The 12,717-nt window shown below is 44.5% G+C and overlaps 1 long non-coding RNA gene across 1 annotated transcript in view; it reads left to right on the top strand.

Moving 5' to 3' along the window:
- LOC142771600 (uncharacterized) overlaps nucleotides 1–7,973 on the top strand; it is a 56,299-nt gene extending 48,326 nt beyond the window's left edge. Inside the window, exon 3 of the long non-coding RNA XR_012886013.1 lies at nucleotides 7,643–7,973. This is a non-coding gene — a long non-coding RNA (uncharacterized LOC142771600). The remainder of the gene's footprint in view (nucleotides 1–7,642) is intronic.
- The last annotated feature ends 4,744 nt before the right edge of the window (nucleotides 7,974–12,717 follow it).

Here is a 12,717-nt window from a genome sequence, read left to right as displayed (position 1 = left end):
CAAAGCAGCTTGCATACGTAAGTCCTTACAATCTCTTTATTTTCCGTCGGTGTGGCCGGAAGCATGGTTGTCAGCAGGATTTTCTTTTTGGGGGGGGGGGGGTGGAAATGTGAGTTGCATCGCTGCTGGACGAGGGGGAAAGCATGCACAGGTGAAGCTTGGGTGAGGGCAAGTGCAGGTGAGGCTTGAGAGAGGCAAGCACCTCTTTTGCAACCCCCTGCCCATGGCTGGAAGTACAAATTAATAAACACAATGGCATGTCTATGCTTGGCATCCCCAGCACTGAATTTCTATTATAGCAATGGGGCTGCCCAGCGGCTTGCGTATACAGGTCCTTGTATTCATTCGTATTCTTCGTGGGTGCAGTCAGCAGTACAATGAAATGCAAGCAACTGGGGGGGGGGGGGGGGGGTCGCCTGCACTAGAACTCTCCGTTAAGTAAATATCAGGTTCATAAAATGACACAAGAATTTAGCAGTGGCAAGGCACAGAAGATAATTCTGTCACTGATGTTCCCGAAATTTGGTTCTATAGCGATGCTAGTCGAGCGAGCGTTCAATGCCTCCGGGTAGACTTCGGGCCTCTGGCATAGAAGTCCGTGCCACCTGGGCTTGTGAGCGTCCCTCTTTTCACATCAGGCGCATGGCAATCATAAGGCATCCTCGAGGCCGAGAGCTGTGCTTGATTGGAACTGAATCACACATGGTGATCGGCATACAATGGTGCAATGTATCTTTGCAGCACTTCTTGCTGCGCACTTTTGACACTAGACATTCTTTTCTGGACAGAGTTTCTCGTTTACCACCCTAGTCGCTGGAATGCAGAGTCTGCGATGGCCCAACTGGTTTGCCCTTGCTGTCGACGCATCAAGGCTGGCGAGTTGTATGCAAACAGTCGATGGCTGCTGTTGCTTCTGTACAGCCAGCAGCATGAATTCACAGGTGCTGCTTGAGGACTTCTTGAAACTGCTTGGTGCAATATAGTGCTTTCTCCAGTACGAGGTTATGCTCAAACTGAAGTTTCGTCATCAACGTTTGGTCACGCATACAGATGACATGCTTGTCATGGATTAATTTGCGCTTTAAATCGTCGAAGTCACACCGCTCGGCTAAGGAATTCAGGGTTGTGATGAAGCCCGTTATAGGTTCACGTCTATCTTGTATGCAGCGATTAAAGAGGGCTCTCTCGTAGATGATGTTTTAAGAGCGGAGCTTAGTGGGCATTTCGTTGTGCTGGGTATGAGCAGTAATGATCATGACTGTGAACAAGCCGGTGTTCACTTGGTACTCAACTTCTGCTTCGTTTCCACAACACATGCGCAGATTTGTCAGGCTAAAATACAGAAACTATAATGAACCAGTCTGTTACGTGACTAATATCATATAACATCACCTAACAACTAGTCACAGGACTGAAATTGTATAACATCTCGCGAAGACTGGTCATGCACCTAAAAGTACCCTAACATCATGTAATAACAATTCACGTGACTAAAATCACGTAACGTCGCACAGCACCTAGTCAAGAGAAAATCGTGCAACATCGGGTAACAAGCTGCGTGACCAGAATCATGAAATATCGCATAACTACTCGCGTGTCTGAAAATCGCATATAATGAGCCAAAAGCTTTTCGAATCACAAAAATCACTAGTCATTTAGTCATGTGACCGAAGTGATTAACATCTAGTAATGGTCAGGTGACATGTCTATCCCATACTACTAGCAAAAACTTGGCATCTCTAGCAAAAGCTTGGCATTGCAAGGAAAACTTGGGTAGGTCAAACAGTAGCTCCGCTGATGATTCCAGCCTTGTGTCACTAATGCAAGCTGCGACGGTCAAAGGCTTCATAAGCGTGTGCAGGGTTCCCCGTCAGAGGGGAGGGAGGGGAGTTTGTCTTAAAGCTCCCCTTTTCGGTGACTAGGGGTGCCTCCCCCCCCCCCCCCCTTACTGCGCACGTCAATGAAAGATGGCCTTAACTTAATTACTACTTCGTGTTGGCGGTTGTCAGACAAAGTGCAACATTTTCAGCTTTGTCACCCATGATAAGTTAATTTGTCAGTCTGATGATGAAGACTACTGCCCGTTTGGAAACACTTTGCTTCCAGGCACTCCATGGTGCACTGTTTGGAGATGAAGCTTGAGTGGGTAGGATATGGCCTGGGTGGCTAGAATGGGGAGGTGTGATGAGCGGGCGCGCTTTTCGCTTGTCCAAGAGGGTCACTCAGCGCGCCGATGCCGCAAGGGGCGCTGATGGCAGCGGCGCGGGTAGGGAGCGGCGCACTTCCCTTCCCTATGTTTGCTGCAGGTGCGCTGGGATTTTCTTCGCAAGCATTGGCTACATTGCAAGTATGCCATCAGTCAGTGTTTGCGCTAGGTCCCTCTGAAATGCCCGAGGATGTCAACGGTAAAAGAGAAGACCTAGCGTTGGTGCTTTGTGCCTGGGTGCCGATAGATCATGCATCGTACACTGCTGAGCGAAGTGACTTCTGCCTTGTATAATATGTCGCAGGCTGCGTTGCAAAAAAGCGTATACTTAGCAATAATTGTGATTAGTGCAAGAACCCCTGTCTTGTCTCGAGAGAAAATGTGCCAGGAAATCTCCCAGCCCAGGCAAGCAAGCTGTGGGATCTGGGTGGACTTTTGTATCCGTCGAATTCCCTTTATACCCTCATGCTGAACCTTGGACAAAATCACTCGTTTCTTGAGCTCAGCACGTCTTCATGCCTAGTCGGCCATAGAGATGCTGAAGGGGATTGGCGAGACACAACAAATTGGCTGCCTAGAGCATGGTGCTCTCTTGACCAAAAGTGTGGTGCGATTTTATTGCCTCACTCGTGTCCACTTTTTTTTTTGAAAGGCATGAACCAAAAAGAAGACGAAAAGAAAGGGCGGAGAGTTAAGCCATGTGTACTCTAATGGCAGAGCATGAATCCCTTGGCATGCATGAAAATAAAGTTATGTTTTTGTTAAAAAAGTGTCTCCTCTATTTCTGCTGCTGGGGACAATTCTCGAGTCACAGGCTCCGTGGCATACATAAGTTTTTAGCAGTCTTACAGCGTTACTCATCTAAGTTAATGAGAAATTATAGGCTGATGAAACTTCTACGTTCGGAAACAGATATTTCTATTTTTCTATTTTATTTATTTTATTTTCACCAAAACATATACAATGGCGAAAAATGGGGAGACGGCAAAAAAGCTGCAGTTATGGCAGCTTGACTGAGCACCGTCCATGCTACGTCAGCAGTGACAGGGTAAAAACGAAATACAATAAAATAAAAAGCAAATATTATAAAGCAAGTAACAATACAAGCAGAAGGCAAAGTAAATGACAGGCGAAGGTATACAAACAAAAAGGAATATTTCATAAACACATGAGCACAGTAATCAGCAGAGTATGTATCATCGCTTTCGTACATAAGAAAGGTACACAATGAGGTTACACAAAATAAATAAATAAATAAAAATAAACGTACACAAAAAATGATGCAAAGCAACACAGAGCACAACACAAAGCAACACACCTATGCAAACAATACAAATCTACAAGAATAGTGTTTGCACATTGATATTGTTTAATTTGTCAAATTTCATGTCTTGCTTCTCGTATGAGTTGAGTATAGTAAGTAGCATGTGGCTTAGCCTTTGGGTACCGTAATTGGTGAGAGGTAACGGAATTTTCCACGGGGGTTTATATCGATGGAAGTAAATGGTTTGTGTATCTTCAAGATTGGCAAGTGTCATAAATGCGTCGAGTTTCCCTCTGTTTGCGCTAATATAGGATTTTAACAACCTGAATTTGTATATATCATTTGCCTTAACAATTTTATGTTTAACAAAGAGGTGTCCTGTGTGTTCAAGGTATGGTATGTTTTCTATTGCCCTTATCGCTCTTTTCTGAAGTATCTTCAGCCTATATAAATTTGTTGACGTAGTGTTTGCCCATACTAATGCGCAGTAGTTCAAGTGGGCATGGAAAAGAGCCTGATATAAGAGTCGCTTTACAGTAACGGGCAAAAGACGACAACGATTTAAAGTGCCAACCACACGTCTCAACTTTAAACTAATATGGTCTGTATGCTCATTCCAGGACATATATTTATTAAAAACTATTCCAAGCGTCTTAATTGATTTGGTCACGGCAATTTTGTAAGGGCCTAAGGTAACATAATTTGGTACATGCAGGGATATGCCGAAAGCTCGGAAAAGGACACATTTTGTTTTGATTTTTTTAACATTAAATTGTTCTTGGTAGACCAATCATGAAGCTTATAAAATGTGTTGGCCGCTAAAGCCTCGAGAGTACTGAAACCTTTCCAGTAAAAAATAATGTGCAGTCATCAGCATATATTATGAATTTACAATTTTCACCAATTCTGACTATATCATTTATGTAGTATAAAAACAATACAGGCCTCAGAATGCTACCTTCTGGTACCCCGGTTTTAATTGGTTGTGTACGCGATTTGAAGCCATTTAATTCAACATACTGAAACCGCGCACTCAGATATGACTGCATAAGTTTGAGTGATATTCCCCTAAATACATAGCATTCTAATTTATTTAGTAAAAGTTCATGAGATACACGATTAAAGGCTTTACTAAAGTCCAAGTATAATACAAGTGTCAGAAGTCTTTTTGATATTGCAAAGTATGATTTCTTTTTGTGCTAATAAGGCACTTTCTGTTGAAAATTTCTTTCTGGAACCATATTGGCATGCGGTTATTAGATTGTGCTTTCTCGAGAAACTGTCAATTCTATCGTTATACATTTTTTCAAGGCATTTCGAGAAAATTGGTAGTATAGATATTGGGCGATAATTGCTTAAGTTGTTTTTATCTCCAGACGTATATTGCAGTAACCTACGGTAGTTGCTTGTTGGTTGGAAAAATACCTGTTGATAACACTAAGTTGTACATATGTGCTAGCACTTCCGCTATTAGGTCTAATACATACTTTATTGGTCGATTTGTATGCCGTCAGACTCACAGCTCCGACTATTTTTTATTTTACCGAATAGCGTAATTACTTCAGATGTGGAAGTCGGTTTAAGAAAAAGTGTGTTTGATAAGTGAGTAATGTCAGTTGTTGTTCGTGCGCTCTGGCTGGCACTTTCTATTTTCACAAAGAAGTCATTAAATTTTTCAGCAAGTTCATTGCCATTTAATATACTTCTATCTATTTCAAGATTATCTATTTTCGTGGCAGGAGCTCCTCTGTTCAATACTTCATTTAACTTTTTCCACATGGTGTTACGTTGCTCGGTACGTTCTAGGTCAAAAATACGACTGTAATAGTCTCTTTTCGCGCTTTCTTTTTTTTTATTCAACTGATTTCTAAGAGCCTTGTATTCAACCCATAAGTCCGCATTACGTGTTTTGACGAACTGCTGGTAAAGTTTATTTTTATGGTTTATCTGACGCTTAATGTAGTTTGTTATCCGTGGCTTAAGCGATTTGCTCCACCTGTGATGTGCCTTGAGAGGAAATGATTCGAAGTAAAGTTCCTTGAATGTTGCAATAAAGTTGTTATATGAGTTCTTTGCATCTTCATCAGCCATTCTATTATTCCCATGTGTCTGCATGATGCGGCACCCAAAGTTCAATGCCAAGTGAGAATGTAAGCTGCGACTCGCACAAGATTATGCGTTCGCGGTGGAGCAGCAAAACGAGGCTCTTGTACCGGCGTTTCTGCTCGTGGGTGAAGGCAATTCACATGCTCTAAGTAATATGAAGCCTTCCAGGTAATTGCAACGTCTAGTAACACCCCTGCAGTTCTGCCATGAGTAACCGTAATATTACAAAATTCACAAAAGTTGGAGTCGGGTCTCGCTCATATGGCTTCTCGAGAATTGTTTTCAGAGGCGAGAAAGTATCTTAAGTATTGTCGTACATTGACTCAATAAAAAAGGTTTTCACCGAAAATAGGCGACCGCCATATAGCGTGAGAGCAGGCCTGTAGCCAGAATTTCTTTTTGGGGGGGGAGGGGGGGGCACTTGCTAAAAACTAGGCAAAAAAGGCCCCTAGCCTTGCCCCCTCCTCCCCCCCGGCTGCAGGCCTGCGCCTGACTGCGTGAGAGATTTCTGCGGAGAGCAGCGCGCGCTGATTCGCATGTCGCCTGCGCAAGGGTACTCGCGCCTCTGCGTGCAGCGCTCCAAGCGGCATCGGCGCGCTTTGGGGACCAGTTTCAGCGGCCGCTTTTCACACCTTCTCATTCTAGCCACCCTAATATGGCTGCGCTGTTTGCTTTCAGCTCCCTTTTCGGGCACGATTGATATTCACTGATGAGCACTGACTTGGCTCGCTGACTAACATGCGAGCACGTCGAATGTTGCAACTGAATAGCTTTGTACTAGGCGACTATTTCGAGCCCAGTACAAGTGACACAATAGCTGCGTATTTGTTGTGATCAGAGTTTAGCGAACCGTATTTTGAGCACACAATCGCATCGCAGAGCTTGCCTATATGTAGTTCCGCCGTTCTCTCGGCACAAGCGGAGGCGAAAGCGCTAGCACTCGGAAGAGCCGCGGCTCCAACACAATGAACCTCTTATGCACTCGCTCCTTGTTTCAAATGTGTTAACTCTCGCACACAACACGTCGCGACTAGCGGACACAACAACAAAAGAATCGAACATCGCACGAAACGTTTAAACGTGAGCAAATTCGACCAAGTGAGTTAGCCCACGGTGATACGGTGATGAGGACGCTAGGTGTGTTTTCGTGAACCATATCTTCAGCGCGGTAGCAGCATCGCACGACTCACCTTTTTCCCCGTTTTCGTAGAAACCGATGCCAGGAAACCGACGCAGCAGCGACGAGTGGCGCTGAATTCACTTCCAAAGAAAATTTAAAAATTCAAATCTCTTCTGTTCGTCGTACACTCTCTTGTTGTGCACGCGGGAAACGCGCAGATTGGTTGGTTGATTTTCAATTGCTGTCCTACCAGCCAACTGCGCCACAGAAGAACTACCAGTAGACTGCGCGCATGACAAAGCAGACGTAAGGTCCCTATATTGTTTCACCTAGGGACCTTAAGCAGACGTAAGGTCCCTAGATGAACCTTAAGCAGACGGAGCGCAACATGAGCCAGCGCTTCCTCTATTTAAACAAAGGAGGCGCTGCATGAGCGCAAGTTGGTGGTAAGTTGGCAAGAGTTGATGATGATGATCCTTGGAATATTGGCACCCGCTCGGAGGTATCGGCCAAGAGTCGAGCAGATCATACATATTAGATTTATGATAAATATTTTGTTTTTAGAAGAAGAGTTTAACGATTTGAGTACTCGGTACTCTACTATGGGAGGGCTGGCGCGCCCACAGCAACGGGTCTTCAGGGGCGAAGCTCCTCATAGCGGCACCCGTTCGTCCCTCGTGGCCGCATAGTATGTGTGTAACTAGTATTACATTTTGACCTTCAAGGTGGGGCCGGTGTGAGATTTCTTCTGTGCGTTGTTGAACAATGAAAGATAGTGCTCAATGTACATGCCAATGGCTGCTAATGGGGAATGAGAGACAGAAGAATTCGGCTTTTAGTTAACGCGCACGCTGCGAATTTTTTATTGTTCAACAACGCACGGAAGACAAGAAAGGGTTGCTACGTTATACTCGCTGGGCGTAACCTCCTATGTTCTTGTATGCAGCTTTTCTTCACTGCTGTTTGTGCAAAACATGGGCCTAAGCTGCACCTGCTAACGCGACGGCCAGTGCATTTTCTTTGATGGAACCCGGGGTGCACCATTTGATCGTTATTGTTCGTGAAATTTCGTGTGAAAGCTTATATTGTCTTCGAAAGTGGTTTGAAGTTTTTAAAATCAATATAGATTGATTGCTGTACCCCGTACTATCGATCTGCCACGTCCTTATTTGCTTGATGTCTTAGTTGCAGCATACTACGTTGTCAGGCCAGGCAAGTTGATGCTACCGAAACATTAAACCTGCAGCAGGGGTGCAGGCAGAATTTTTCTTTTCTGGAGGAGGGGGGGGGGGGGCAGGCAAGTGGTCATTTCGCGCTATCTATGCCACGGCGAAAAAATATTTCAAGGGGGCACGGGCCGGGTATGCCGACGCCTGGCTACGCTTCTGTACAAAGGAGTACGTTCGTTAAAGGCACGATTTTGTTGGTGTGCTATAAAATGTTCATTCTTGTCATGCGCAATGAATCGAGGCTTGCGTGAACGTAGTACGGTACGCGGCACCCATCACCGATAGGGTGTGAACTAACATTGAGTTAGAGAACTTTAGTGCCGCTATACTTCTAAATTGCTTGCGGGCGCACGCTGTCGCGTTCCTTTGTACTCACCGCCGTACCTTTGGAGAACACATAGAAACGCGCGTTCTCGAGTACGCAGGCCGCTTGGGCCCCAGCACTGAAGCTCTATTGCGAAGCCTCATATAAGGTCATGCATGTCCGATGAGCGTCTGGAAATTTCAGCGATATTCCCGGGTACGTCCAGTGTACGTACTGAAAAGGCTAGCTGCAGATCCGTCCCGTGTCCGAACATATGATTTTTGTCACCCATCGTCGTTCGACAAATCGACAATTTTATATGGCGCGAAAGGGTCCTACAAACGACCGTAGTGCAGCTGGCGGATTTCTGGGGATCTTTATCGGACGTACCTATGTCCAAAACAAGCATACCGATGGATGTCCACTGGATTCTTGTGGCCCATTGGCTCACAAGGGAAGGGATAAGGAGGGATTAAAAAAGAGAGAGAGGAGTAAAGATTGAGAGAAAAGTAGAAGTTTGGGGGCATAAGCGTGTGGAGGAGGGGGGAACCGAAAGTTCATCACAGCACCCACTCCTGTCACTGTATGGGTGCTGGCTTTGCGTCCCCCTACCACCCCACCCTTCGTGTGCACGACTATGATTTGGAGACAGAGAATTTCGTGGATGGGGCCTTAATCAGCGAGTGGTCGTCGAAGAGATGACTTTGTAGACGAGGCAACCATCAAGCACGAAATCCGCCAAGCGACAGAGAGCTCTAGGAAGCAGCACATAGCCCTCCAACTTGAAATTCAGGGGCCTAACTCCAACTCCTCCAAACTAGCTCTTTCCCATCACCGGCCACTGCGGCCCTGTATACGAACATTTCCCCTAACTGTTTGGCATACGATCAACTCGCCATGTTGCCTCATTTGATGTGGCGGTACACTGGCTTGCGCTTTTCAACAAGGAAGCATCAGGTCAACGAAATAGACTTCTTATAGGAAATCGCACCTCCACACCTTACGCAACAACTTCGGGCGGGCTAGAGAGCCTGCAAAGCGATCAGGTACCTTTGTCCGCGACCCCGGTACGGGTGCTGTCCTAGAGAAGCCCTTAGGAACCTTCTTCCCAGGATACAAATAACGTTCATCTGTCTGTCTGTCATTCTCCTGTTGCATGTGTGCCACAGTAACAGAGCGTATTAAATAGTGGTGGGGCCAATACAGACCCTTGGAGCCGTCTAGTTTGCTTGTGAAAGAAGACAAACAAGATTGAGAGCAATGAAATTATCTGCCATTTAAAAAGGAATAAACCCATGCAATTAAGTGATGTAGTAAACTTAAAAATGTTCCGTACTGTATATGCTTTTGAAATATACAGAGTTACTAAAGCAGTAACTCGTCTTATAACGAGCAAGTTGTATTCTACTTTCTAAGTCGACATGGGCACACCAGATGGAGCCTTCCATGCCTGAAGCCAATTTAACATGGGCTCAAGATTGTTTTCATTCGACCAATTGTCTATATGAATGTGTCAGATTCTCTCTATTAGTGTTACCAGATTCGATGTGAGCGATGTAGGCCTGATGTTATCTAATGTAAACCTAGCTTGTACCTTGTTTATTAAATAAATGATTTTTGCAATTTTCCAAATGAATGGTACGTATGAATTTCTAATAGAATGGTTATTGATTGATTGATATGTGGGTTTTAACGTCCCAAAACCACCATACGATTATGAGAGACGTCGTAGTGGAGGGCTCAGGAAATTTTGACCACCTAGGGTTCTTTAACGTGCACCCAAATCTGAGCACACGGGCCTACAACATTTCCGCCTCCATCAGAAATGCAGCCGCCGCAGCCGAGATTCGATTCCACGATCTGCGGGTCAGCAGCCTAGAATAGAATGGTTAACAATTGGCAGTAGGTCCTGGGGTAGAACTTTATGGATAATATTTATAACCGATGTAGTCGTGCCATAAGGACTGGGCACAGAATTGGGTCACGTCTTCCCTATTTGCGCCAATTGCGAAGCGGTGATCTCGTCGAAGTCTTCGTCTCTTTTCTCAAGAGACACCGAGACCCCCCCCCCAAGTAGCTAGAGAAAGCAGACGTGAAGCAACTTTCATGTCTTTTTGCAATAATTTCACGAAAACTAGACATTTCATTCGGCATTGAGAAACCACCGAATCAATGTTTACGTCTTTCTACACCTACGACTGGAATTGAGGCTGAAAAAATCTCCTAGTGGCATCTCAACAAAACATGGTTGGAAGCGTCGGGAGCTGTGCTTTGCCGTCAATCCAGCACATTTTAAATAGTTTTTAGGAGTTTCTATTACATCAAGCATTTGAGACTTATTGAAGTGTGACGTTATTGTAAGGCACAGGTAATGTTACCTTAGGCCTGCAAACTGAAAATAAAAATAAAAAGTAACTGCCAATTTGTTTACAATACATGTTGGTGGGCGAGTTTACACTCAGCAAAAAAGAAACGGTGCCCATAAGAATTGCACAAATACAATAAGCAGGCAGGAACTTTATTTGAAACAGGCTTGATGGTTTTGCTCTGGGTAGGCAACCATGGACTTGTAACCAGAGTGTGATGGTAAACTAGACTGTGGCTTCATTACCAAGGCTCCCAGTCAGGGTTCAGGATAGCCTGAACAATTAGCAGTTGTTTTCCCTTCATACTGCCAATATAAAGGTCACTGCAAGCTAATGTGTTAACACCACATTTAGGGCACTAGCTTCAAGAAGCAGAGCTGGATAAGAAAAAACTAGGACAACGCTTGAGCTCCATTTGCTAGCTAGACAAGCTTCTCAGTGGGCACCTAAGCAATGCCACAAGGAAGAGAAAATGTGTAACATTGGCAGTGTTCAACTATCTTAGAATGTCAACATAAAAATAAATGTAAGCTCCAACTACTCCGAGAAAGTTTGCATAAGTGGCTAACTTAACCACATTTACTAATTTAGGCGAGACTATCAAAATTCAGATTGGTGGTGTCCTTACACAGACACTTCTTGGTGCCCCTGGTTTCAGTAAAAAAAAATGTTACCTTTCTGCGCAATTTCTGCAAAGATTTTGGCATCTCTCTTTGTCAAATATAAAGTTTCAAGTAGCGACCACAAACTTGACCTGTACAATTGTAACCTAACCTAACCTAAATTATAACTGTGTGTAGTATTTGTGTTAGTAGCGAGAATGTACTTACGATTTCAATGGAAACCATGTAGTAAGACTCTCCCGCACGGATGAATTGGTTTTGAGGGCGGCGCTATTGGTTCCCAAGTTGTAACCGACTGCAGTACAAGTAAAGCTGTGGAGTGCCCAGTACGCTTTAATTCATAGTTCAGCGAATTGGGAGTATTCCTGTAAAACAAGATTCTCAATACTGTTGTGTTTAACTACCACTCCAACGACCAATTCACTGCCCCTGAACACACAGCGTGTCGCATAAACTCTTATTGGCACATGAATATGCTTAACACACTGGTACCAACATCTTTCACCTCAGAACTCTCAGAACTCGGACATCAATTCCTAGACAACACAGAGTACTTTTATTCAGCATACTTAGTATACTGTTAGCATATACTCACCTTGTACCCTTACTGACTGTTTAGAACAAAGCAATCAGAATAGTAATTTGCAGCTTGTATAGCAGCCATTCCAAACAGCTATTCTATGTCAATATGTACTTACAGTACAGTACAGTGGTAGAGTCTAACAATCTGGTTATCTAAAGGGCCACGCTCACCAGGCCCTATAACAAATTTTAGTTTGACTGTGGCGATTGTGTCCGATGGCGAGCATTATGCCACAAAAAAACTTTCAATAAGTTCAGTATAAGCCGAAAAAATTGGTATTTTGAAGCGACATGAAAGGATGATGCAAGGACAAACTCGAAACTCTTGCCACTTTCCCCGCGTAGCCTTCGCAAGCCAAATACCTTTGCTACCCGGACATCGGACCAAGAGGTCACGTGTGCTTGATGTGCCCAAATGAGCCAAACCCCTCGGCACGTGAGCGGCGGCATTTTGTTGACCAGCGCTAACCACGGGGACACAAGTGAGTATGAATATCGAAGACACATTTGCACCCGTGTCTCATTGAAATTCACAGGAAAAAAAAATGAAAAAGATGCACACATTCCCTAGGCATCTTTCAATACTTCTCTCGAGTTATATTCAGCTATTCAGGCAACAATTCACATAAACTACACATGTCATGCGAATTATTTTTGCCATGTTACGTGCTGCTGTTGGCCACGGCAAAGAGGACCAATATCGCACCACTACCGTCTACGAAGGGCAATTCCTATGTCAACGTCATGCCCTCATTCTCCAAACGCGCCCGCAAAGGGAAGGGAAAGCAGCGTTCATCTTGAAATTCGACCCATATCCGTGGCATGTAGCATTGCAATATTTGGCAGACGTGATCGTGCACACCCCATGTACGCTGTACGCATTGCGCTCTTTAGCTTGAAATTGTCAAACCTGGTGA

Source organism: Rhipicephalus microplus, chromosome 9, assembly GCF_043290135.1.
Source record: "Rhipicephalus microplus isolate Deutch F79 chromosome 9, USDA_Rmic, whole genome shotgun sequence".
NCBI classification, from domain to species: Eukaryota; Metazoa; Arthropoda; class Arachnida; order Ixodida; family Ixodidae; genus Rhipicephalus; species Rhipicephalus microplus.
Note: the sequence above shows the minus strand (reverse complement) of the source record. Positions and strands in the feature narration are given on the sequence as shown.